General features: G+C 46.1%; 21 non-coding genes and 1 pseudogene across 21 annotated transcripts; all 22 read left to right on the top strand.

The window, feature by feature from the left end:
• Positions 1-315: 315 nt before the first annotated feature.
• Positions 316-506, top strand: LOC142095642 (U2 spliceosomal RNA). The gene has a single exon (XR_012677837.1). It is a non-coding gene; the product is annotated as a U2 spliceosomal RNA (small nuclear RNA).
• An 812-nt stretch (positions 507-1,318) lies between these two features.
• On the top strand, positions 1,319-1,509 carry LOC142095643 (U2 spliceosomal RNA). The gene has a single exon (XR_012677838.1). It is a non-coding gene; the product is annotated as a U2 spliceosomal RNA (small nuclear RNA).
• An 812-nt stretch (positions 1,510-2,321) lies between these two features.
• On the top strand, positions 2,322-2,512 carry LOC142095644 (U2 spliceosomal RNA). Its single transcript, XR_012677839.1, has one exon. It is a non-coding gene; the product is annotated as a U2 spliceosomal RNA (small nuclear RNA).
• Positions 2,513-3,324: 812 nt separating this feature from the next.
• On the top strand, positions 3,325-3,515 carry LOC142095645 (U2 spliceosomal RNA). The gene has a single exon (XR_012677840.1). It is a non-coding gene; the product is annotated as a U2 spliceosomal RNA (small nuclear RNA).
• A 1,623-nt stretch (positions 3,516-5,138) lies between these two features.
• Positions 5,139-5,352, top strand: LOC142095910 (U2 spliceosomal RNA; annotated as a pseudogene).
• An 812-nt stretch (positions 5,353-6,164) lies between these two features.
• On the top strand, positions 6,165-6,355 carry LOC142095646 (U2 spliceosomal RNA). The gene has a single exon (XR_012677841.1). It is a non-coding gene; the product is annotated as a U2 spliceosomal RNA (small nuclear RNA).
• An 812-nt stretch (positions 6,356-7,167) lies between these two features.
• Positions 7,168-7,358, top strand: LOC142095648 (U2 spliceosomal RNA). Its single transcript, XR_012677842.1, has one exon. It is a non-coding gene; the product is annotated as a U2 spliceosomal RNA (small nuclear RNA).
• Positions 7,359-8,170: 812 nt separating this feature from the next.
• Positions 8,171-8,361, top strand: LOC142095649 (U2 spliceosomal RNA). The gene has a single exon (XR_012677843.1). It is a non-coding gene; the product is annotated as a U2 spliceosomal RNA (small nuclear RNA).
• An 812-nt stretch (positions 8,362-9,173) lies between these two features.
• LOC142095650 (U2 spliceosomal RNA) lies at positions 9,174-9,364 on the top strand. The gene has a single exon (XR_012677844.1). It is a non-coding gene; the product is annotated as a U2 spliceosomal RNA (small nuclear RNA).
• An 812-nt stretch (positions 9,365-10,176) lies between these two features.
• LOC142095651 (U2 spliceosomal RNA) lies at positions 10,177-10,367 on the top strand. The gene has a single exon (XR_012677845.1). It is a non-coding gene; the product is annotated as a U2 spliceosomal RNA (small nuclear RNA).
• Positions 10,368-11,179: 812 nt separating this feature from the next.
• On the top strand, positions 11,180-11,370 carry LOC142095652 (U2 spliceosomal RNA). Its single transcript, XR_012677846.1, has one exon. It is a non-coding gene; the product is annotated as a U2 spliceosomal RNA (small nuclear RNA).
• Positions 11,371-12,182: 812 nt separating this feature from the next.
• Positions 12,183-12,373, top strand: LOC142095653 (U2 spliceosomal RNA). Its single transcript, XR_012677847.1, has one exon. It is a non-coding gene; the product is annotated as a U2 spliceosomal RNA (small nuclear RNA).
• An 812-nt stretch (positions 12,374-13,185) lies between these two features.
• LOC142095654 (U2 spliceosomal RNA) lies at positions 13,186-13,376 on the top strand. The gene has a single exon (XR_012677848.1). It is a non-coding gene; the product is annotated as a U2 spliceosomal RNA (small nuclear RNA).
• An 812-nt stretch (positions 13,377-14,188) lies between these two features.
• LOC142095655 (U2 spliceosomal RNA) lies at positions 14,189-14,379 on the top strand. Its single transcript, XR_012677849.1, has one exon. It is a non-coding gene; the product is annotated as a U2 spliceosomal RNA (small nuclear RNA).
• Positions 14,380-15,191: 812 nt separating this feature from the next.
• On the top strand, positions 15,192-15,382 carry LOC142095656 (U2 spliceosomal RNA). Its single transcript, XR_012677850.1, has one exon. It is a non-coding gene; the product is annotated as a U2 spliceosomal RNA (small nuclear RNA).
• An 812-nt stretch (positions 15,383-16,194) lies between these two features.
• On the top strand, positions 16,195-16,385 carry LOC142095657 (U2 spliceosomal RNA). The gene has a single exon (XR_012677851.1). It is a non-coding gene; the product is annotated as a U2 spliceosomal RNA (small nuclear RNA).
• Positions 16,386-17,197: 812 nt separating this feature from the next.
• LOC142095659 (U2 spliceosomal RNA) lies at positions 17,198-17,388 on the top strand. Its single transcript, XR_012677852.1, has one exon. It is a non-coding gene; the product is annotated as a U2 spliceosomal RNA (small nuclear RNA).
• Positions 17,389-18,200: 812 nt separating this feature from the next.
• LOC142095660 (U2 spliceosomal RNA) lies at positions 18,201-18,391 on the top strand. Its single transcript, XR_012677853.1, has one exon. It is a non-coding gene; the product is annotated as a U2 spliceosomal RNA (small nuclear RNA).
• An 812-nt stretch (positions 18,392-19,203) lies between these two features.
• Positions 19,204-19,394, top strand: LOC142095661 (U2 spliceosomal RNA). The gene has a single exon (XR_012677854.1). It is a non-coding gene; the product is annotated as a U2 spliceosomal RNA (small nuclear RNA).
• An 812-nt stretch (positions 19,395-20,206) lies between these two features.
• Positions 20,207-20,397, top strand: LOC142095663 (U2 spliceosomal RNA). The gene has a single exon (XR_012677855.1). It is a non-coding gene; the product is annotated as a U2 spliceosomal RNA (small nuclear RNA).
• An 812-nt stretch (positions 20,398-21,209) lies between these two features.
• LOC142095664 (U2 spliceosomal RNA) lies at positions 21,210-21,400 on the top strand. The gene has a single exon (XR_012677856.1). It is a non-coding gene; the product is annotated as a U2 spliceosomal RNA (small nuclear RNA).
• Positions 21,401-22,212: 812 nt separating this feature from the next.
• LOC142095665 (U2 spliceosomal RNA) lies at positions 22,213-22,403 on the top strand. Its single transcript, XR_012677857.1, has one exon. It is a non-coding gene; the product is annotated as a U2 spliceosomal RNA (small nuclear RNA).
• Positions 22,404-22,568: the final 165 nt, after the last annotated feature.

Genomic DNA, 22,568 nt, shown 5'->3' on the forward strand with positions numbered 1-22,568 from the left:
CGAGGACGGAACGGCAGGCTGACTAATCAGCGGGCGTCGCTGCACTTATGGTCAAGGGGAGGAGTTAATGCAAATTCTGCAGGCATCTCGTTTGAAAAGTCCTCGGCTCATGTGCGTGCCTTTGCAGACAGAGAGGTGTAAGGAGGGTCCCAGTGAAGGTGTCAGGCTTTTCAGGCTAGTCGGGCCTAGAATGTGCAGCAATGGAGTGTTGTGCGCCGCCGCTGAAGAGAGTATACGGTGTGTGGTGCGTCTGTCTCCTACAGTTGTCAGGCCTAGCCTGAGAAGCGGGCGCTTTCCTGGGTCCCTTTTCGGGTTATCGCTTCTCGGCCTTTTGGCTAAGATCAAGTGTAGTATCTGTTCTTATCAGTTTAATATCTGATACGCCCCCTATCTGGGGGCCATATATTAAATGGATTTTTAGAACAGGGAGATGGAAGAAGAGCTTGCTCTGTCCACTCCACGCATTGACCTGGTATTGCAGTACTTCCAGGACCGGTGCACTTCTCTTATCCAGTTATCAAAAAATAGAATCATGTCTCTTTTCAGCTACAAAAATCCCTAAGAACAGATTTTTGTCTCCTGTGTCTTATTTCGTGTCAATTTATTGTGTCTTTTTGTTGTTTTGTTTCTTATCTTTTAGCAAACAAGCATTTGCAGATAAGAAGACCCTTTTCTTTGCCCAAAAGGATTACTGCATTGATCCAATTATTTCTTTAATGGAGCAACTTGTGATTTGCTAATTCAATTGGATCTCCGAATGAATGGAACTATCAATCTGACGTAGTGTGTCTCCCTCTTGTGGACCCAGTGACATAATAAAGGCAAGTGAGGATTATGACACACCTTTTAGAACCCTGCTGTTGCAGCATGCAGCTTCCTTGTCTATTTACTTGCCGGTGGCCCGAGAAACAATTGTGATGCACCTTGAAGTGCTGTTTCTGTGACATGCTGTGAATATTCCGAAAGAAGCTGGGCAGACAGTGTGATTAATTGCCTGGGGAGACGAGGACGGAACGGCAGGCTGACTAATCAGCGGGCGTCGCTGCACTTATGGTCAAGGGGAGGAGTTAATGCAAATTCTGCAGGCATCTCGTTTGAAAAGTCCTCGGCTCATGTGCGTGCCTTTGCAGACAGAGAGGTGTAAGGAGGGTCCCAGTGAAGGTGTCAGGCTTTTCAGGCTAGTCGGGCCTAGAATGTGCAGCAATGGAGTGTTGTGCGCCGCCGCTGAAGAGAGTATACGGTGTGTGGTGCGTCTGTCTCCTACAGTTGTCAGGCCTAGCCTGAGAAGCGGGCGCTTTCCTGGGTCCCTTTTCGGGTTATCGCTTCTCGGCCTTTTGGCTAAGATCAAGTGTAGTATCTGTTCTTATCAGTTTAATATCTGATACGCCCCCTATCTGGGGGCCATATATTAAATGGATTTTTAGAACAGGGAGATGGAAGAAGAGCTTGCTCTGTCCACTCCACGCATTGACCTGGTATTGCAGTACTTCCAGGACCGGTGCACTTCTCTTATCCAGTTATCAAAAAATAGAATCATGTCTCTTTTCAGCTACAAAAATCCCTAAGAACAGATTTTTGTCTCCTGTGTCTTATTTCGTGTCAATTTATTGTGTCTTTTTGTTGTTTTGTTTCTTATCTTTTAGCAAACAAGCATTTGCAGATAAGAAGACCCTTTTCTTTGCCCAAAAGGATTACTGCATTGATCCAATTATTTCTTTAATGGAGCAACTTGTGATTTGCTAATTCAATTGGATCTCCGAATGAATGGAACTATCAATCTGACGTAGTGTGTCTCCCTCTTGTGGACCCAGTGACATAATAAAGGCAAGTGAGGATTATGACACACCTTTTAGAACCCTGCTGTTGCAGCATGCAGCTTCCTTGTCTATTTACTTGCCGGTGGCCCGAGAAACAATTGTGATGCACCTTGAAGTGCTGTTTCTGTGACATGCTGTGAATATTCCGAAAGAAGCTGGGCAGACAGTGTGATTAATTGCCTGGGGAGACGAGGACGGAACGGCAGGCTGACTAATCAGCGGGCGTCGCTGCACTTATGGTCAAGGGGAGGAGTTAATGCAAATTCTGCAGGCATCTCGTTTGAAAAGTCCTCGGCTCATGTGCGTGCCTTTGCAGACAGAGAGGTGTAAGGAGAGTCCCAGTGAAGGTGTCAGGCTTTTCAGGCTAGTCGGGCCTAGAATGTGCAGCAATGGAGTGTTGTGCGCCGCCGCTGAAGAGAGTATACGGTGTGTGGTGCGTCTGTCTCCTACAGTTGTCAGGCCTAGCCTGAGAAGCGGGCGCTTTCCTGGGTCCCTTTTCGGGTTATCGCTTCTCGGCCTTTTGGCTAAGATCAAGTGTAGTATCTGTTCTTATCAGTTTAATATCTGATACGCCCCCTATCTGGGGGCCATATATTAAATGGATTTTTAGAACAGGGAGATGGAAGAAGAGCTTGCTCTGTCCACTCCACGCATTGACCTGGTATTGCAGTACTTCCAGGACCGGTGCACTTCTCTTATCCAGTTATCAAAAAATAGAATCATGTCTCTTTTCAGCTACAAAAATCCCTAAGAACAGATTTTTGTCTCCTGTGTCTTATTTCGTGTCAATTTATTGTGTCTTTTTGTTGTTTTGTTTCTTATCTTTTAGCAAACAAGCATTTGCAGATAAGAAGACCCTTTTCTTTGCCCAAAAGGATTACTGCATTGATCCAATTATTTCTTTAATGGAGCAACTTGTGATTTGCTAATTCAATTGGATCTCCGAATGAATGGAACTATCAATCTGACGTAGTGTGTCTCCCTCTTGTGGACCCAGTGACATAATAAAGGCAAGTGAGGATTATGACACACCTTTTAGAACCCTGCTGTTGCAGCATGCAGCTTCCTTGTCTATTTACTTGCCGGTGGCCCGAGAAACAATTGTGATGCACCTTGAAGTGCTGTTTCTGTGACATGCTGTGAATATTCCGAAAGAAGCTGGGCAGACAGTGTGATTAATTGCCTGGGGAGACGAGGACGGAACGGCAGGCTGACTAATCAGCGGGCGTCGCTGCACTTATGGTCAAGGGGAGGAGTTAATGCAAATTCTGCAGGCATCTCGTTTGAAAAGTCCTCGGCTCATGTGCGTGCCTTTGCAGACAGAGAGGTGTAAGGAGGGTCCCAGTGAAGGTGTCAGGCTTTTCAGGCTAGTCGGGCCTAGAATGTGCAGCAATGGAGTGTTGTGCGCCGCCGCTGAAGAGAGTATACGGTGTGTGGTGCGTCTGTCTCCTACAGTTGTCAGGCCTAGCCTGAGAAGCGGGCGCTTTCCTGGGTCCCTTTTCGGGTTATCGCTTCTCGGCCTTTTGGCTAAGATCAAGTGTAGTATCTGTTCTTATCAGTTTAATATCTGATACGCCCCCTATCTGGGGGCCATATATTAAATGGATTTTTAGAACAGGGAGATGGAAGAAGAGCTTGCTCTGTCCACTCCACGCATTGACCTGGTATTGCAGTACTTCCAGGACCGGTGCACTTCTCTTATCCAGTTATCAAAAAATAGAATCATGTCTCTTTTCAGCTACAAAAATCCCTAAGAACAGATTTTTGTCTCCTGTGTCTTATTTCGTGTCAATTTATTGTGTCTTTTTGTTGTTTTGTTTCTTATCTTTTAGCAAACAAGCATTTGCAGATAAGAAGACCCTTTTCTTTGCCCAAAAGGATTACTGCATTGATCCAATTATTTCTTTAATGGAGCAACTTGTGATTTGCTAATTCAATTGGATCTCCGAATGAATGGAACTATCAATCTGACGTAGTGTGTCTCCCTCTTGTGGACCCAGTGACATAATAAAGGCAAGTGAGGATTATGACACACCTTTTAGAACCCTGCTGTTGCAGCATGCAGCTTCCTTGTCTATTTACTTGCCGGTGGCCCGAGAAACAATTGTGATGCACCTTGAAGTGCTGTTTCTGTGACATGCTGTGAATATTCCGAAAGAAGCTGGGCAGACAGTGTGATTAATTGCCTGGGGAGACGAGGACGGAACGGCAGGCTGACTAATCAGCGGGCGTCGCTGCACTTATGGTCAAGGGGAGGAGTTAATGCAAATTCTGCAGGCATCTCGTTTGAAAAGTCCTCGGCTCATGTGCGTGCCTTTGCAGACAGAGAGGTGTAAGGAGGGTCCCAGTGAAGGTGTCAGGCTTTTCAGGCTAGTCGGGCCTAGAATGTGCAGCAATGGAGTGTTGTGCGCCGCCGCTGAAGAGAGTATACGGTGTGTGGTGCGTCTGTCTCCTACAGTTGTCAGGCCTAGCCTGAGAAGCGGGCGCTTTCCTGGGTCCCTTTTCGGGTTATCGCTTCTCGGCCTTTTGGCTAAGATCAAGTGCAGTTGTGGCAGATCAGCACTTGCCTCTTTAACTAGAGGGCTGGAATGCAGCTTTGAAAGGCTGGGACAAATGTGCATCCGGACTGGAAACCCGGGGGGCCATAAATCACGGGTCAAGAGACCTTAATATAGATACAACGTGATTCTGTTGGCACCCACGCACTTCTGACCTCTTTCTCCTAAGCAATGCTATATTCTTTGCCCGGACCTTTTTGGCTGGGCAAGAAAATTTTTATACCCGGCCCAGGGTGAAGCTCCGGCGGATCTCAGGGGCAAAATGGGTCCCCTAGTGTGGCAGGCCAAGGGGGCCCATACTAGCCCAGCCACCCGGCTGGGGCCGTACCCACTCGGCTTGAGTCCTGGGTGAAGCTCCGGCAGATCCCAGGGACTAATGGGGCCCTCCTAGCTTTGCGGCGACGAGGGTCCAACCCTGCCCAGCCACCCGGCTGGGGCCGTACCCACTCGGCTTGAGTCCTGGGTGAAGCTCCGGCAGATCCCAGGGACTAATGGGGCCCTCCTAGCTTCGCGGCGACGAGGGTCCAACCCCGCCCAGCCACCCGGCTGGGGCCGTACCCAATCGGCACACCGAGCACTGGGTGAAGCTTCGGCGGATCCCAGGGGCTAAGAGGCTCCCCTAGCTTTGCGGCGAAGGGAGTCAGACGACCCCGGCCCCTAAGTGACCTTTTTGGTTCTGGGGGTCGAGGACCAGGGTCCTTCCTCTCCGGAGGGAGGACCACGCACCGAAAACTCTTGTGCATGTTTTTTTGGGTATTTACTCATTTTTTTCGTGCACAAGGGACGAGCTCAAGGCTTTAAATAAAAAAAAAAAAAAAAAAAAATCTGTTCTTATCAGTTTAATATCTGATACGCCCCCTATCTGGGGGCCATATATTAAATGGATTTTTAGAACAGGGAGATGGAAGAAGAGCTTGCTCTGTCCACTCCACGCATTGACCTGGTATTGCAGTACTTCCAGGACCGGTGCACTTCTCTTATCCAGTTATCAAAAAATAGAATCATGTCTCTTTTCAGCTACAAAAATCCCTAAGAACAGATTTTTGTCTCCTGTGTCTTATTTCGTGTCAATTTATTGTGTCTTTTTGTTGTTTTGTTTCTTATCTTTTAGCAAACAAGCATTTGCAGATAAGAAGACCCTTTTCTTTGCCCAAAAGGATTACTGCATTGATCCAATTATTTCTTTAATGGAGCAACTTGTGATTTGCTAATTCAATTGGATCTCCGAATGAATGGAACTATCAATCTGACGTAGTGTGTCTCCCTCTTGTGGACCCAGTGACATAATAAAGGCAAGTGAGGATTATGACACACCTTTTAGAACCCTGCTGTTGCAGCATGCAGCTTCCTTGTCTATTTACTTGCCGGTGGCCCGAGAAACAATTGTGATGCACCTTGAAGTGCTGTTTCTGTGACATGCTGTGAATATTCCGAAAGAAGCTGGGCAGACAGTGTGATTAATTGCCTGGGGAGACGAGGACGGAACGGCAGGCTGACTAATCAGCGGGCGTCGCTGCACTTATGGTCAAGGGGAGGAGTTAATGCAAATTCTGCAGGCATCTCGTTTGAAAAGTCCTCGGCTCATGTGCGTGCCTTTGCAGACAGAGAGGTGTAAGGAGGGTCCCAGTGAAGGTGTCAGGCTTTTCAGGCTAGTCGGGCCTAGAATGTGCAGCAATGGAGTGTTGTGCGCCGCCGCTGAAGAGAGTATACGGTGTGTGGTGCGTCTGTCTCCTACAGTTGTCAGGCCTAGCCTGAGAAGCGGGCGCTTTCCTGGGTCCCTTTTCGGGTTATCGCTTCTCGGCCTTTTGGCTAAGATCAAGTGTAGTATCTGTTCTTATCAGTTTAATATCTGATACGCCCCCTATCTGGGGGCCATATATTAAATGGATTTTTAGAACAGGGAGATGGAAGAAGAGCTTGCTCTGTCCACTCCACGCATTGACCTGGTATTGCAGTACTTCCAGGACCGGTGCACTTCTCTTATCCAGTTATCAAAAAATAGAATCATGTCTCTTTTCAGCTACAAAAATCCCTAAGAACAGATTTTTGTCTCCTGTGTCTTATTTCGTGTCAATTTATTGTGTCTTTTTGTTGTTTTGTTTCTTATCTTTTAGCAAACAAGCATTTGCAGATAAGAAGACCCTTTTCTTTGCCCAAAAGGATTACTGCATTGATCCAATTATTTCTTTAATGGAGCAACTTGTGATTTGCTAATTCAATTGGATCTCCGAATGAATGGAACTATCAATCTGACGTAGTGTGTCTCCCTCTTGTGGACCCAGTGACATAATAAAGGCAAGTGAGGATTATGACACACCTTTTAGAACCCTGCTGTTGCAGCATGCAGCTTCCTTGTCTATTTACTTGCCGGTGGCCCGAGAAACAATTGTGATGCACCTTGAAGTGCTGTTTCTGTGACATGCTGTGAATATTCCGAAAGAAGCTGGGCAGACAGTGTGATTAATTGCCTGGGGAGACGAGGACGGAACGGCAGGCTGACTAATCAGCGGGCGTCGCTGCACTTATGGTCAAGGGGAGGAGTTAATGCAAATTCTGCAGGCATCTCGTTTGAAAAGTCCTCGGCTCATGTGCGTGCCTTTGCAGACAGAGAGGTGTAAGGAGGGTCCCAGTGAAGGTGTCAGGCTTTTCAGGCTAGTCGGGCCTAGAATGTGCAGCAATGGAGTGTTGTGCGCCGCCGCTGAAGAGAGTATACGGTGTGTGGTGCGTCTGTCTCCTACAGTTGTCAGGCCTAGCCTGAGAAGCGGGCGCTTTCCTGGGTCCCTTTTCGGGTTATCGCTTCTCGGCCTTTTGGCTAAGATCAAGTGTAGTATCTGTTCTTATCAGTTTAATATCTGATACGCCCCCTATCTGGGGGCCATATATTAAATGGATTTTTAGAACAGGGAGATGGAAGAAGAGCTTGCTCTGTCCACTCCACGCATTGACCTGGTATTGCAGTACTTCCAGGACCGGTGCACTTCTCTTATCCAGTTATCAAAAAATAGAATCATGTCTCTTTTCAGCTACAAAAATCCCTAAGAACAGATTTTTGTCTCCTGTGTCTTATTTCGTGTCAATTTATTGTGTCTTTTTGTTGTTTTGTTTCTTATCTTTTAGCAAACAAGCATTTGCAGATAAGAAGACCCTTTTCTTTGCCCAAAAGGATTACTGCATTGATCCAATTATTTCTTTAATGGAGCAACTTGTGATTTGCTAATTCAATTGGATCTCCGAATGAATGGAACTATCAATCTGACGTAGTGTGTCTCCCTCTTGTGGACCCAGTGACATAATAAAGGCAAGTGAGGATTATGACACACCTTTTAGAACCCTGCTGTTGCAGCATGCAGCTTCCTTGTCTATTTACTTGCCGGTGGCCCGAGAAACAATTGTGATGCACCTTGAAGTGCTGTTTCTGTGACATGCTGTGAATATTCCGAAAGAAGCTGGGCAGACAGTGTGATTAATTGCCTGGGGAGACGAGGACGGAACGGCAGGCTGACTAATCAGCGGGCGTCGCTGCACTTATGGTCAAGGGGAGGAGTTAATGCAAATTCTGCAGGCATCTCGTTTGAAAAGTCCTCGGCTCATGTGCGTGCCTTTGCAGACAGAGAGGTGTAAGGAGGGTCCCAGTGAAGGTGTCAGGCTTTTCAGGCTAGTCGGGCCTAGAATGTGCAGCAATGGAGTGTTGTGCGCCGCCGCTGAAGAGAGTATACGGTGTGTGGTGCGTCTGTCTCCTACAGTTGTCAGGCCTAGCCTGAGAAGCGGGCGCTTTCCTGGGTCCCTTTTCGGGTTATCGCTTCTCGGCCTTTTGGCTAAGATCAAGTGTAGTATCTGTTCTTATCAGTTTAATATCTGATACGCCCCCTATCTGGGGGCCATATATTAAATGGATTTTTAGAACAGGGAGATGGAAGAAGAGCTTGCTCTGTCCACTCCACGCATTGACCTGGTATTGCAGTACTTCCAGGACCGGTGCACTTCTCTTATCCAGTTATCAAAAAATAGAATCATGTCTCTTTTCAGCTACAAAAATCCCTAAGAACAGATTTTTGTCTCCTGTGTCTTATTTCGTGTCAATTTATTGTGTCTTTTTGTTGTTTTGTTTCTTATCTTTTAGCAAACAAGCATTTGCAGATAAGAAGACCCTTTTCTTTGCCCAAAAGGATTACTGCATTGATCCAATTATTTCTTTAATGGAGCAACTTGTGATTTGCTAATTCAATTGGATCTCCGAATGAATGGAACTATCAATCTGACGTAGTGTGTCTCCCTCTTGTGGACCCAGTGACATAATAAAGGCAAGTGAGGATTATGACACACCTTTTAGAACCCTGCTGTTGCAGCATGCAGCTTCCTTGTCTATTTACTTGCCGGTGGCCCGAGAAACAATTGTGATGCACCTTGAAGTGCTGTTTCTGTGACATGCTGTGAATATTCCGAAAGAAGCTGGGCAGACAGTGTGATTAATTGCCTGGGGAGACGAGGACGGAACGGCAGGCTGACTAATCAGCGGGCGTCGCTGCACTTATGGTCAAGGGGAGGAGTTAATGCAAATTCTGCAGGCATCTCGTTTGAAAAGTCCTCGGCTCATGTGCGTGCCTTTGCAGACAGAGAGGTGTAAGGAGGGTCCCAGTGAAGGTGTCAGGCTTTTCAGGCTAGTCGGGCCTAGAATGTGCAGCAATGGAGTGTTGTGCGCCGCCGCTGAAGAGAGTATACGGTGTGTGGTGCGTCTGTCTCCTACAGTTGTCAGGCCTAGCCTGAGAAGCGGGCGCTTTCCTGGGTCCCTTTTCGGGTTATCGCTTCTCGGCCTTTTGGCTAAGATCAAGTGTAGTATCTGTTCTTATCAGTTTAATATCTGATACGCCCCCTATCTGGGGGCCATATATTAAATGGATTTTTAGAACAGGGAGATGGAAGAAGAGCTTGCTCTGTCCACTCCACGCATTGACCTGGTATTGCAGTACTTCCAGGACCGGTGCACTTCTCTTATCCAGTTATCAAAAAATAGAATCATGTCTCTTTTCAGCTACAAAAATCCCTAAGAACAGATTTTTGTCTCCTGTGTCTTATTTCGTGTCAATTTATTGTGTCTTTTTGTTGTTTTGTTTCTTATCTTTTAGCAAACAAGCATTTGCAGATAAGAAGACCCTTTTCTTTGCCCAAAAGGATTACTGCATTGATCCAATTATTTCTTTAATGGAGCAACTTGTGATTTGCTAATTCAATTGGATCTCCGAATGAATGGAACTATCAATCTGACGTAGTGTGTCTCCCTCTTGTGGACCCAGTGACATAATAAAGGCAAGTGAGGATTATGACACACCTTTTAGAACCCTGCTGTTGCAGCATGCAGCTTCCTTGTCTATTTACTTGCCGGTGGCCCGAGAAACAATTGTGATGCACCTTGAAGTGCTGTTTCTGTGACATGCTGTGAATATTCCGAAAGAAGCTGGGCAGACAGTGTGATTAATTGCCTGGGGAGACGAGGACGGAACGGCAGGCTGACTAATCAGCGGGCGTCGCTGCACTTATGGTCAAGGGGAGGAGTTAATGCAAATTCTGCAGGCATCTCGTTTGAAAAGTCCTCGGCTCATGTGCGTGCCTTTGCAGACAGAGAGGTGTAAGGAGGGTCCCAGTGAAGGTGTCAGGCTTTTCAGGCTAGTCGGGCCTAGAATGTGCAGCAATGGAGTGTTGTGCGCCGCCGCTGAAGAGAGTATACGGTGTGTGGTGCGTCTGTCTCCTACAGTTGTCAGGCCTAGCCTGAGAAGCGGGCGCTTTCCTGGGTCCCTTTTCGGGTTATCGCTTCTCGGCCTTTTGGCTAAGATCAAGTGTAGTATCTGTTCTTATCAGTTTAATATCTGATACGCCCCCTATCTGGGGGCCATATATTAAATGGATTTTTAGAACAGGGAGATGGAAGAAGAGCTTGCTCTGTCCACTCCACGCATTGACCTGGTATTGCAGTACTTCCAGGACCGGTGCACTTCTCTTATCCAGTTATCAAAAAATAGAATCATGTCTCTTTTCAGCTACAAAAATCCCTAAGAACAGATTTTTGTCTCCTGTGTCTTATTTCGTGTCAATTTATTGTGTCTTTTTGTTGTTTTGTTTCTTATCTTTTAGCAAACAAGCATTTGCAGATAAGAAGACCCTTTTCTTTGCCCAAAAGGATTACTGCATTGATCCAATTATTTCTTTAATGGAGCAACTTGTGATTTGCTAATTCAATTGGATCTCCGAATGAATGGAACTATCAATCTGACGTAGTGTGTCTCCCTCTTGTGGACCCAGTGACATAATAAAGGCAAGTGAGGATTATGACACACCTTTTAGAACCCTGCTGTTGCAGCATGCAGCTTCCTTGTCTATTTACTTGCCGGTGGCCCGAGAAACAATTGTGATGCACCTTGAAGTGCTGTTTCTGTGACATGCTGTGAATATTCCGAAAGAAGCTGGGCAGACAGTGTGATTAATTGCCTGGGGAGACGAGGACGGAACGGCAGGCTGACTAATCAGCGGGCGTCGCTGCACTTATGGTCAAGGGGAGGAGTTAATGCAAATTCTGCAGGCATCTCGTTTGAAAAGTCCTCGGCTCATGTGCGTGCCTTTGCAGACAGAGAGGTGTAAGGAGGGTCCCAGTGAAGGTGTCAGGCTTTTCAGGCTAGTCGGGCCTAGAATGTGCAGCAATGGAGTGTTGTGCGCCGCCGCTGAAGAGAGTATACGGTGTGTGGTGCGTCTGTCTCCTACAGTTGTCAGGCCTAGCCTGAGAAGCGGGCGCTTTCCTGGGTCCCTTTTCGGGTTATCGCTTCTCGGCCTTTTGGCTAAGATCAAGTGTAGTATCTGTTCTTATCAGTTTAATATCTGATACGCCCCCTATCTGGGGGCCATATATTAAATGGATTTTTAGAACAGGGAGATGGAAGAAGAGCTTGCTCTGTCCACTCCACGCATTGACCTGGTATTGCAGTACTTCCAGGACCGGTGCACTTCTCTTATCCAGTTATCAAAAAATAGAATCATGTCTCTTTTCAGCTACAAAAATCCCTAAGAACAGATTTTTGTCTCCTGTGTCTTATTTCGTGTCAATTTATTGTGTCTTTTTGTTGTTTTGTTTCTTATCTTTTAGCAAACAAGCATTTGCAGATAAGAAGACCCTTTTCTTTGCCCAAAAGGATTACTGCATTGATCCAATTATTTCTTTAATGGAGCAACTTGTGATTTGCTAATTCAATTGGATCTCCGAATGAATGGAACTATCAATCTGACGTAGTGTGTCTCCCTCTTGTGGACCCAGTGACATAATAAAGGCAAGTGAGGATTATGACACACCTTTTAGAACCCTGCTGTTGCAGCATGCAGCTTCCTTGTCTATTTACTTGCCGGTGGCCCGAGAAACAATTGTGATGCACCTTGAAGTGCTGTTTCTGTGACATGCTGTGAATATTCCGAAAGAAGCTGGGCAGACAGTGTGATTAATTGCCTGGGGAGACGAGGACGGAACGGCAGGCTGACTAATCAGCGGGCGTCGCTGCACTTATGGTCAAGGGGAGGAGTTAATGCAAATTCTGCAGGCATCTCGTTTGAAAAGTCCTCGGCTCATGTGCGTGCCTTTGCAGACAGAGAGGTGTAAGGAGGGTCCCAGTGAAGGTGTCAGGCTTTTCAGGCTAGTCGGGCCTAGAATGTGCAGCAATGGAGTGTTGTGCGCCGCCGCTGAAGAGAGTATACGGTGTGTGGTGCGTCTGTCTCCTACAGTTGTCAGGCCTAGCCTGAGAAGCGGGCGCTTTCCTGGGTCCCTTTTCGGGTTATCGCTTCTCGGCCTTTTGGCTAAGATCAAGTGTAGTATCTGTTCTTATCAGTTTAATATCTGATACGCCCCCTATCTGGGGGCCATATATTAAATGGATTTTTAGAACAGGGAGATGGAAGAAGAGCTTGCTCTGTCCACTCCACGCATTGACCTGGTATTGCAGTACTTCCAGGACCGGTGCACTTCTCTTATCCAGTTATCAAAAAATAGAATCATGTCTCTTTTCAGCTACAAAAATCCCTAAGAACAGATTTTTGTCTCCTGTGTCTTATTTCGTGTCAATTTATTGTGTCTTTTTGTTGTTTTGTTTCTTATCTTTTAGCAAACAAGCATTTGCAGATAAGAAGACCCTTTTCTTTGCCCAAAAGGATTACTGCATTGATCCAATTATTTCTTTAATGGAGCAACTTGTGATTTGCTAATTCAATTGGATCTCCGAATGAATGGAACTATCAATCTGACGTAGTGTGTCTCCCTCTTGTGGACCCAGTGACATAATAAAGGCAAGTGAGGATTATGACACACCTTTTAGAACCCTGCTGTTGCAGCATGCAGCTTCCTTGTCTATTTACTTGCCGGTGGCCCGAGAAACAATTGTGATGCACCTTGAAGTGCTGTTTCTGTGACATGCTGTGAATATTCCGAAAGAAGCTGGGCAGACAGTGTGATTAATTGCCTGGGGAGACGAGGACGGAACGGCAGGCTGACTAATCAGCGGGCGTCGCTGCACTTATGGTCAAGGGGAGGAGTTAATGCAAATTCTGCAGGCATCTCGTTTGAAAAGTCCTCGGCTCATGTGCGTGCCTTTGCAGACAGAGAGGTGTAAGGAGGGTCCCAGTGAAGGTGTCAGGCTTTTCAGGCTAGTCGGGCCTAGAATGTGCAGCAATGGAGTGTTGTGCGCCGCCGCTGAAGAGAGTATACGGTGTGTGGTGCGTCTGTCTCCTACAGTTGTCAGGCCTAGCCTGAGAAGCGGGCGCTTTCCTGGGTCCCTTTTCGGGTTATCGCTTCTCGGCCTTTTGGCTAAGATCAAGTGTAGTATCTGTTCTTATCAGTTTAATATCTGATACGCCCCCTATCTGGGGGCCATATATTAAATGGATTTTTAGAACAGGGAGATGGAAGAAGAGCTTGCTCTGTCCACTCCACGCATTGACCTGGTATTGCAGTACTTCCAGGACCGGTGCACTTCTCTTATCCAGTTATCAAAAAATAGAATCATGTCTCTTTTCAGCTACAAAAATCCCTAAGAACAGATTTTTGTCTCCTGTGTCTTATTTCGTGTCAATTTATTGTGTCTTTTTGTTGTTTTGTTTCTTATCTTTTAGCAAACAAGCATTTGCAGATAAGAAGACCCTTTTCTTTGCCCAAAAGGATTACTGCATTGATCCAATTATTTCTTTAATGGAGCAACTTGTGATTTGCTAATTCAATTGGATCTCCGAATGAATGGAACTATCAATCTGACGTAGTGTGTCTCCCTCTTGTGGACCCAGTGACATAATAAAGGCAAGTGAGGATTATGACACACCTTTTAGAACCCTGCTGTTGCAGCATGCAGCTTCCTTGTCTATTTACTTGCCGGTGGCCCGAGAAACAATTGTGATGCACCTTGAAGTGCTGTTTCTGTGACATGCTGTGAATATTCCGAAAGAAGCTGGGCAGACAGTGTGATTAATTGCCTGGGGAGACGAGGACGGAACGGCAGGCTGACTAATCAGCGGGCGTCGCTGCACTTATGGTCAAGGGGAGGAGTTAATGCAAATTCTGCAGGCATCTCGTTTGAAAAGTCCTCGGCTCATGTGCGTGCCTTTGCAGACAGAGAGGTGTAAGGAGGGTCCCAGTGAAGGTGTCAGGCTTTTCAGGCTAGTCGGGCCTAGAATGTGCAGCAATGGAGTGTTGTGCGCCGCCGCTGAAGAGAGTATACGGTGTGTGGTGCGTCTGTCTCCTACAGTTGTCAGGCCTAGCCTGAGAAGCGGGCGCTTTCCTGGGTCCCTTTTCGGGTTATCGCTTCTCGGCCTTTTGGCTAAGATCAAGTGTAGTATCTGTTCTTATCAGTTTAATATCTGATACGCCCCCTATCTGGGGGCCATATATTAAATGGATTTTTAGAACAGGGAGATGGAAGAAGAGCTTGCTCTGTCCACTCCACGCATTGACCTGGTATTGCAGTACTTCCAGGACCGGTGCACTTCTCTTATCCAGTTATCAAAAAATAGAATCATGTCTCTTTTCAGCTACAAAAATCCCTAAGAACAGATTTTTGTCTCCTGTGTCTTATTTCGTGTCAATTTATTGTGTCTTTTTGTTGTTTTGTTTCTTATCTTTTAGCAAACAAGCATTTGCAGATAAGAAGACCCTTTTCTTTGCCCAAAAGGATTACTGCATTGATCCAATTATTTCTTTAATGGAGCAACTTGTGATTTGCTAATTCAATTGGATCTCCGAATGAATGGAACTATCAATCTGACGTAGTGTGTCTCCCTCTTGTGGACCCAGTGACATAATAAAGGCAAGTGAGGATTATGACACACCTTTTAGAACCCTGCTGTTGCAGCATGCAGCTTCCTTGTCTATTTACTTGCCGGTGGCCCGAGAAACAATTGTGATGCACCTTGAAGTGCTGTTTCTGTGACATGCTGTGAATATTCCGAAAGAAGCTGGGCAGACAGTGTGATTAATTGCCTGGGGAGACGAGGACGGAACGGCAGGCTGACTAATCAGCGGGCGTCGCTGCACTTATGGTCAAGGGGAGGAGTTAATGCAAATTCTGCAGGCATCTCGTTTGAAAAGTCCTCGGCTCATGTGCGTGCCTTTGCAGACAGAGAGGTGTAAGGAGGGTCCCAGTGAAGGTGTCAGGCTTTTCAGGCTAGTCGGGCCTAGAATGTGCAGCAATGGAGTGTTGTGCGCCGCCGCTGAAGAGAGTATACGGTGTGTGGTGCGTCTGTCTCCTACAGTTGTCAGGCCTAGCCTGAGAAGCGGGCGCTTTCCTGGGTCCCTTTTCGGGTTATCGCTTCTCGGCCTTTTGGCTAAGATCAAGTGTAGTATCTGTTCTTATCAGTTTAATATCTGATACGCCCCCTATCTGGGGGCCATATATTAAATGGATTTTTAGAACAGGGAGATGGAAGAAGAGCTTGCTCTGTCCACTCCACGCATTGACCTGGTATTGCAGTACTTCCAGGACCGGTGCACTTCTCTTATCCAGTTATCAAAAAATAGAATCATGTCTCTTTTCAGCTACAAAAATCCCTAAGAACAGATTTTTGTCTCCTGTGTCTTATTTCGTGTCAATTTATTGTGTCTTTTTGTTGTTTTGTTTCTTATCTTTTAGCAAACAAGCATTTGCAGATAAGAAGACCCTTTTCTTTGCCCAAAAGGATTACTGCATTGATCCAATTATTTCTTTAATGGAGCAACTTGTGATTTGCTAATTCAATTGGATCTCCGAATGAATGGAACTATCAATCTGACGTAGTGTGTCTCCCTCTTGTGGACCCAGTGACATAATAAAGGCAAGTGAGGATTATGACACACCTTTTAGAACCCTGCTGTTGCAGCATGCAGCTTCCTTGTCTATTTACTTGCCGGTGGCCCGAGAAACAATTGTGATGCACCTTGAAGTGCTGTTTCTGTGACATGCTGTGAATATTCCGAAAGAAGCTGGGCAGACAGTGTGATTAATTGCCTGGGGAGACGAGGACGGAACGGCAGGCTGACTAATCAGCGGGCGTCGCTGCACTTATGGTCAAGGGGAGGAGTTAATGCAAATTCTGCAGGCATCTCGTTTGAAAAGTCCTCGGCTCATGTGCGTGCCTTTGCAGACAGAGAGGTGTAAGGAGGGTCCCAGTGAAGGTGTCAGGCTTTTCAGGCTAGTCGGGCCTAGAATGTGCAGCAATGGAGTGTTGTGCGCCGCCGCTGAAGAGAGTATACGGTGTGTGGTGCGTCTGTCTCCTACAGTTGTCAGGCCTAGCCTGAGAAGCGGGCGCTTTCCTGGGTCCCTTTTCGGGTTATCGCTTCTCGGCCTTTTGGCTAAGATCAAGTGTAGTATCTGTTCTTATCAGTTTAATATCTGATACGCCCCCTATCTGGGGGCCATATATTAAATGGATTTTTAGAACAGGGAGATGGAAGAAGAGCTTGCTCTGTCCACTCCACGCATTGACCTGGTATTGCAGTACTTCCAGGACCGGTGCACTTCTCTTATCCAGTTATCAAAAAATAGAATCATGTCTCTTTTCAGCTACAAAAATCCCTAAGAACAGATTTTTGTCTCCTGTGTCTTATTTCGTGTCAATTTATTGTGTCTTTTTGTTGTTTTGTTTCTTATCTTTTAGCAAACAAGCATTTGCAGATAAGAAGACCCTTTTCTTTGCCCAAAAGGATTACTGCATTGATCCAATTATTTCTTTAATGGAGCAACTTGTGATTTGCTAATTCAATTGGATCTCCGAATGAATGGAACTATCAATCTGACGTAGTGTGTCTCCCTCTTGTGGACCCAGTGACATAATAAAGGCAAGTGAGGATTATGACACACCTTTTAGAACCCTGCTGTTGCAGCATGCAGCTTCCTTGTCTATTTACTTGCCGGTGGCCCGAGAAACAATTGTGATGCACCTTGAAGTGCTGTTTCTGTGACATGCTGTGAATATTCCGAAAGAAGCTGGGCAGACAGTGTGATTAATTGCCTGGGGAGACGAGGACGGAACGGCAGGCTGACTAATCAGCGGGCGTCGCTGCACTTATGGTCAAGGGGAGGAGTTAATGCAAATTCTGCAGGCATCTCGTTTGAAAAGTCCTCGGCTCATGTGCGTGCCTTTGCAGACAGAGAGGTGTAAGGAGGGTCCCAGTGAAGGTGTCAGGCTTTTCAGGCTAGTCGGGCCTAGAATGTGCAGCAATGGAGTGTTGTGCGCCGCCGCTGAAGAGAGTATACGGTGTGTGGTGCGTCTGTCTCCTACAGTTGTCAGGCCTAGCCTGAGAAGCGGGCGCTTTCCTGGGTCCCTTTTCGGGTTATCGCTTCTCGGCCTTTTGGCTAAGATCAAGTGTAGTATCTGTTCTTATCAGTTTAATATCTGATACGCCCCCTATCTGGGGGCCATATATTAAATGGATTTTTAGAACAGGGAGATGGAAGAAGAGCTTGCTCTGTCCACTCCACGCATTGACCTGGTATTGCAGTACTTCCAGGACCGGTGCACTTCTCTTATCCAGTTATCAAAAAATAGAATCATGTCTCTTTTCAGCTACAAAAATCCCTAAGAACAGATTTTTGTCTCCTGTGTCTTATTTCGTGTCAATTTATTGTGTCTTTTTGTTGTTTTGTTTCTTATCTTTTAGCAAACAAGCATTTGCAGATAAGAAGACCCTTTTCTTTGCCCAAAAGGATTACTGCATTGATCCAATTATTTCTTTAATGGAGCAACTTGTGATTTGCTAATTCAATTGGATCTCCGAATGAATGGAACTATCAATCTGACGTAGTGTGTCTCCCTCTTGTGGACCCAGTGACATAATAAAGGCAAGTGAGGATTATGACACACCTTTTAGAACCCTGCTGTTGCAGCATGCAGCTTCCTTGTCTATTTACTTGCCGGTGGCCCGAGAAACAATTGTGATGCACCTTGAAGTGCTGTTTCTGTGACATGCTGTGAATATTCCGAAAGAAGCTGGGCAGACAGTGTGATTAATTGCCTGGGGAGACGAGGACGGAACGGCAGGCTGACTAATCAGCGGGCGTCGCTGCACTTATGGTCAAGGGGAGGAGTTAATGCAAATTCTGCAGGCATCTCGTTTGAAAAGTCCTCGGCTCATGTGCGTGCCTTTGCAGACAGAGAGGTGTAAGGAGGGTCCCAGTGAAGGTGTCAGGCTTTTCAGGCTAGTCGGGCCTAGAATGTGCAGCAATGGAGTGTTGTGCGCCGCCGCTGAAGAGAGTATACGGTGTGTGGTGCGTCTGTCTCCTACAGTTGTCAGGCCTAGCCTGAGAAGCGGGCGCTTTCCTGGGTCCCTTTTCGGGTTATCGCTTCTCGGCCTTTTGGCTAAGATCAAGTGTAGTATCTGTTCTTATCAGTTTAATATCTGATACGCCCCCTATCTGGGGGCCATATATTAAATGGATTTTTAGAACAGGGAGATGGAAGAAGAGCTTGCTCTGTCCACTCCACGCATTGACCTGGTATTGCAGTACTTCCAGGACCGGTGCACTTCTCTTATCCAGTTATCAAAAAATAGAATCATGTCTCTTTTCAGCTACAAAAATCCCTAAGAACAGATTTTTGTCTCCTGTGTCTTATTTCGTGTCAATTTATTGTGTCTTTTTGTTGTTTTGTTTCTTATCTTTTAGCAAACAAGCATTTGCAGATAAGAAGACCCTTTTCTTTGCCCAAAAGGATTACTGCATTGATCCAATTATTTCTTTAATGGAGCAACTTGTGATTTGCTAATTCAATTGGATCTCCGAATGAATGGAACTATCAATCTGACGTAGTGTGTCTCCCTCTTGTGGACCCAGTGACATAATAAAGGCAAGTGAGGATTATGACACACCTTTTAGAACCCTGCTGTTGCAGCATGCAGCTTCCTTGTCTATTTACTTGCCGGTGGCCCGAGAAACAATTGTGATGCACCTTGAAGTGCTGTTTCTGTGACATGCTGTGAATATTCCGAAAGAAGCTGGGCAGACAGTGTGATTAATTGCCTGGGGAGACGAGGACGGAACGGCAGGCTGACTAATCAGCGGGCGTCGCTGCACTTATGGTCAAGGGGAGGAGTTAATGCAAATTCTGCAGGCATCTCGTTTGAAAAGTCCTCGGCTCATGTGCGTGCCTTTGCAGACAGAGAGGTGTAAGGAGGGTCCCAGTGAAGGTGTCAGGCTTTTCAGGCTAGTCGGGCCTAGAATGTGCAGCAATGGAGTGTTGTGCGCCGCCGCTGAAGAGAGTATACGGTGTGTGGTGCGTCTGTCTCCTACAGTTGTCAGGCCTAGCCTGAGAAGCGGGCGCTTTCCTGGGTCCCTTTTCGGGTTATCGCTTCTCGGCCTTTTGGCTAAGATCAAGTGTAGTATCTGTTCTTATCAGTTTAATATCTGATACGCCCCCTATCTGGGGGCCATATATTAAATGGATTTTTAGAACAGGGAGATGGAAGAAGAGCTTGCTCTGTCCACTCCACGCATTGACCTGGTATTGCAGTACTTCCAGGACCGGTGCACTTCTCTTATCCAGTTATCAAAAAATAGAATCATGTCTCTTTTCAGCTACAAAAATCCCTAAGAACAGATTTTTGTCTCCTGTGTCTTATTTCGTGTCAATTTATTGTGTCTTTTTGTTGTTTTGTTTCTTATCTTTTAGCAAACAAGCATTTGCAGATAAGAAGACCCTTTTCTTTGCCCAAAAGGATTACTGCATTGATCCAATTATTTCTTTAATGGAGCAACTTGTGATTTGCTAATTCAATTGGATCTCCGAATGAATGGAACTATCAATCTGACGTAGTGTGTCTCCCTCTTGTGGACCCAGTGACATAATAAAGGCAAGTGAGGATTATGACACACCTTTTAGAACCCTGCTGTTGCAGCATGCAGCTTCCTTGTCTATTTACTTGCCGGTGGCCCGAGAAACAATTGTGATGCACCTTGAAGTGCTGTTTCTGTGACATGCTGTGAATATTCCGAAAGAAGCTGGGCAGACAGTGTGATTAATTGCCTGGGGAGACGAGGACGGAACGGCAGGCTGACTAATCAGCGGGCGTCGCTGCACTTATGGTCAAGGGGAGGAGTTAATGCAAATTCTGCAGGCATCTCGTTTGAAAAGTCCTCGGCTCATGTGCGTGCCTTTGCAGACAGAGAGGTGTAAGGAGGGTCCCAGTGAAGGTGTCAGGCTTTTCAGGCTAGTCGGGCCTAGAATGTGCAGCAATGGAGTGTTGTGCGCCGCCGCTGAAGAGAGTATACGGTGTGTGGTGCGTCTGTCTCCTACAGTTGTCAGGCCTAGCCTGAGAAGCGGGCGCTTTCCTGGGTCCCTTTTCGGGTTATCGCTTCTCGGCCTTTTGGCTAAGATCAAGTGTAGTATCTGTTCTTATCAGTTTAATATCTGATACGCCCCCTATCTGGGGGCCATATATTAAATGGATTTTTAGAACAGGGAGATGGAAGAAGAGCTTGCTCTGTCCACTCCACGCATTGACCTGGTATTGCAGTACTTCCAGGACCGGTGCACTTCTCTTATCCAGTTATCAAAAAATAGAATCATGTCTCTTTTCAGCTACAAAAATCCCTAAGAACAGATTTTTGTCTCCTGTGTCTTATTTCGTGTCAATTTATTGTGTCTTTTTGTTGTTTTGTTTCTTATCTTTTAGCAAACAAGCATTTGCAGATAAGAAGACCCTTTTCTTTGCCCAAAAGGATTACTGCATTGATCCAATTATTTCTTTAATGGAGCAACTTGTGATTTGCTAATTCAATTGGATCTCCGAATGAATGGAACTATCAATCTGACGTAGTGTGTCTCCCTCTTGTGGACCCAGTGACATAATAAAGGCAAGTGAGGATTATGACACACCTTTTAGAACCCTGCTGTTGCAGCATGCAGCTTCCTTGTCTATTTACTTGCCGGTGGCCCGAGAAACAATTGTGATGCACCTTGAAGTGCTGTTTCTGTGACATGCTGTGAATATTCCGAAAGAAGCTGGGCAGACAGTGTGATTAATTGCCTGGGGAGACGAGGACGGAACGGCAGGCTGACTAATCAGCGGGCGTCGCTGCACTTATGGTCAAGGGGAGGAGTTAATGCAAATTCTGCAGGCATCTCGTTTGAAAAGTCCTCGGCTCATGTGCGTGCCTTTGCAGACAGAGAGGTGTAAGGAGGGTCCCAGTGAAGGTGTCAGGCTTTTCAGGCTAGTCGGGCCTAGAATGTGCAGCAATGGAGTGTTGTGCGCCGCCGCTGAAGAGAGTATACGGTGTGTGGTGCGTCTGTCTCCTACAGTTGTCAGGCCTAGCCTGAGAAGCGGGCGCTTTCCTGGGTCCCTTTTCGGGTTATCGCTTCTCGGCCTTTTGGCTAAGATCAAGTGTAGTATCTGTTCTTATCAGTTTAATATCTGATACGCCCCCTATCTGGGGGCCATATATTAAATGGATTTTTAGAACAGGGAGATGGAAGAAGAGCTTGCTCTGTCCACTCCACGCATTGACCTGGTATTGCAGTACTTCCAGGACCGGTGCACTTCTCTTATCCAGTTATCAAAAAATAGAATCATGTCTCTTTTCAGCTACAAAAATCCCTAAGAACAGATTTTTGTCTCCTGTGTCTTATTTCGTGTCAATTTATTGTGTCTTTTTGTTGTTTTGTTTCTTATCTTTTAGCAAACAAGCATTTGCAGATAAGAAGACCCTTTTCTTTGCCCAAAAGGATTACTGCATTGATCCAATTATTTCTTTAATGGAGCAACTTGTGATTTGCTAATTCAATTGGATCTCCGAATGAATGGAACTATCAATCTGACGTAGTGTGTCTCCCTCTTGTGGACCCAGTGACATAATAAAGGCAAGTGAGGATTATGACACACCTTTTAGAACCCTGCTGTTGCAGCATGCAGCTTCCTTGTCTATTTACTTGCCGGTGGCCCGAGAAACAATTGTGATGCACCTTGAAGTGCTGTTTCTGTGACATGCTGTGAATATTCCGAAAGAAGCTGGGCAGACAGTGTGATTAATTGCCTGGGGAGACGAGGACGGAACGGCAGGCTGACTAATCAGCGGGCGTCGCTGCACTTATGGTCAAGGGGAGGAGTTAATGCAAATTCTGCAGGCATCTCGTTTGAAAAGTCCTCGGCTCATGTGCGTGCCTTTGCAGACAGAGAGGTGTAAGGAGGGTCCCAGTGAAGGTGTCAGGCTTTTCAGGCTAGTCGGGCCTAGAATGTGCAGCAATGGAGTGTTGTGCGCCGCCGCTGAAGAGAGTATACGGTGTGTGGTGCGTCTGTCTCCTACAGTTGTCAGGCCTAGCCTGAGAAGCGGGCGCTTTCCTGGGTCCCTTTTCGGGTTATCGCTTCTCGGCCTTTTGGCTAAGATCAAGTGTAGTATCTGTTCTTATCAGTTTAATATCTGATACGCCCCCTATCTGGGGGCCATATATTAAATGGATTTTTAGAACAGGGAGATGGAAGAAGAGCTTGCTCTGTCCACTCCACGCATTGACCTGGTATTGCAGTACTTCCAGGACCGGTGCACTTCTCTTATCCAGTTATCAAAAAATAGAATCATGTCTCTTTTCAGCTACAAAAATCCCTAAGAACAGATTTTTGTCTCCTGTGTCTTATTTCGTGTCAATTTATTGTGTCTTTTTGTTGTTTTGTTTCTTATCTTTTAGCAAACAAGCATTTGCAGATAAGAAGACCCTT

This window comes from Mixophyes fleayi, chromosome 6, assembly GCF_038048845.1.
Source record: "Mixophyes fleayi isolate aMixFle1 chromosome 6, aMixFle1.hap1, whole genome shotgun sequence".
NCBI lineage: Eukaryota > Metazoa > Chordata > Amphibia > Anura > Limnodynastidae > Mixophyes > Mixophyes fleayi.